Genomic DNA, 2,616 nt, shown 5'->3' on the forward strand with positions numbered 1-2,616 from the left:
CCTTCTGTGCATATTGTGACTTGACGATTTTTTACCCCTTGCTAAGGTTAATGGAGATGTTATGCGTATTCTACCTCATTTCAGCAGCCGTGAGTGCCTTCTATGTGCCAGGCATTGTTCTAGGCACTAGGAGTAGAGCAGTGAAGAGAAATTGCCTCCTTTTCATGGAGTTTACCTGCAAATAGAGTCCAAGCTGTGTTTTCTTCCAGAATTTTTTTCTGTAATTTTTAGAGCTTTTATAAATCTTACTTATATATAAACCTGAAATGATTTTGGTGCCAGTTTCTCATGCTGTTCTCTTGAATGAAATTTACTTGGACTGTACTGGATCCCCAGTACATTAACCAAATTGATAACTATTGGCATAAAGGAAGCAAAAATTTGTAGATGCCAAGGAAAAATATTAAATTGAATACATACACCTTAACACAGGAATTCATGCCTTTGGGTCAAGTGCATACAATGGCCAGTTTTATATAAAGTCATTTGTTTATATATCTTTGTCACTTTTATGCTGAAATTTTTTTCTTTTTTTGGCCGCACTGCATGCAGCATGTGAGATCTTAGTTCCCCAACCAGGGATCGAACCTGTGCCCCCTGCAGTGGAAGCACAGAATACATGTTGTAGCTTTATACAGTGTAGTAGCAATTATCTACAAATCCACATGATTGCTATACATTTTAGAAGATAAAATTGAATAGTAAAGTCTAGGATGAAAATACATGAAACTTTATTTTATTGATAGTAACTTTAAAGTTTTAATTTAAAAGCTAAATTATTTTCAGTTCATTCAGCATTTATTAAGTATCTGTTATGTTAGGCTTCATAATATTGGTGTTGGTTGTTTTAAACTTTTTAAGGGTCATTTCTATAAAGGTTATTATCAATGGCATTCTCTTACAGTAAATTTCTTAAAAATCACTTTGTATTTGGCATCTGAAGTAATTGAAAATTTTTTTTGCAATAGTACACTTAGTATACCAAATTTCAACTCTAGAAAGTAGAATTTTAAGCCATTTAACTAACAGTATCGCTCTTTGCATCCACTCTAAATGTAGTATTTGGCAAAAACAGAAATCGGCAAAGGTAGAATTGCTTGGCTTGATAATCCTATCTTTTTAATTGATCAGTACTAAAAGGTTGAGGAAGTTGGTTGATAATATTGCTAACATTATCTTCACCATCCGAACCATTGTTATATTTAATTACGTTATTGCTGTAAAGCCTTGATGGTATTATCTAACAGTTTATCAAGAAAAAAGGAGTAGTCAGTATCACTTTAAACAGATTTTGCTCCTGTCAGCTTAATGTTTAGAAGAAATAACATGCTTTACTCTTCTTTATTTTTAGCTTTATTGAGATATAATTCACTTACCATACAGTTCACCCATTTAAGGTATACAATTAAGAAAATAAGATAAAGTTATACAGTGGCTTTGGTATATTCTTGAAACCATCACCACTGTTTCCAAAACATTTTCATCACTTCAAAAGTAGCCCTGCACTCATTAGCAATCACTCCCCAATCCCCTAGCCCTAGGCAACCACTAATCTACTTTCTGTCTATAGATTTGCCTTATCTGGACATTTGACAAATGAAGTCATACATTATGTGGTCTTTGGTGACCTACTTTTTTTCACTTAGTATGTTTTTAAGATTCATGTTATCATGCATGAGTACTTCTTTTTGTTGCCAATTAATATTGTATGGATGACCTACGTTTTATTGATTTATCAGTTGACATTTGGGTTGTTTCCACTTTTGGGCTATTGTGAATAATCTTGTGACAGACATTTGTGTACAGGTTTTTGTGTAGACATGTTTTTATTTCTTTTGAGTACGTACCTAGAAATGGAGCAGTGGCTTATATGTTACCTCAATGTTTAACCTTTTGAGGAGCTGCCAAACTGTTTTCCAAAGTGGCTGTACCATTTTACTTTCCATCATCAATGTAGCCAATTTCTCCACATCTTCCCCAACACTTACTGCCTTTGATTATAGCTTGTGAAGTATCCCATGGTTTTGATTTGTATTTTCCTAATGGCTAATGACGTTGATGACCTTTTCATGTGCTTATTGGTCATTTGCATGTCTTTTTTGGTGATGTGTCTGTTAATGATCCTTTGCTGACTTTTAAATTAGGTGGTTTTTCTTTTTTGTCGTTGAGTTGTAAGCGTTCTTTATATAATCTGGATATAAGACTTTATCAGGTAATTGATTTGCAAATATTTTCCCTCGTTCTGTGAATCGTCTTTTCACTTTCTTGATGGTATTTGTTTGAAGCACAAAAGTTTAATTTTGATGAAGTCCAATTTATCAGTTTTTTCTTTTGTTGATTGTGCTTGTAAGTGTCATATCTAAGACAGTAGATAATGCCTAACTCAAGATCATGAAGATTTACTCCTATGTTTCCTTCTAACTCTTGAGTGTGATGAGGACTCTTGGTTATTGATACACAGAACATATCCTTAATATTTCCTCCAGAATTAGAGTTGGGAGCTATTTCCTAATGAATTAGATAATTCATTAGAATTCTTTAGCGAATTTCCAGTCAAGTAAAACGGCAATATGTTTGCATTAGCCTTTTCTTTCAAGTCAGTAGGGTAAAACTATT

The sequence above is a fragment of the Tursiops truncatus genome, chromosome 17, assembly GCF_011762595.2.
Source record: "Tursiops truncatus isolate mTurTru1 chromosome 17, mTurTru1.mat.Y, whole genome shotgun sequence".
Classification (NCBI taxonomy): Eukaryota; Metazoa; Chordata; class Mammalia; order Artiodactyla; family Delphinidae; genus Tursiops; species Tursiops truncatus.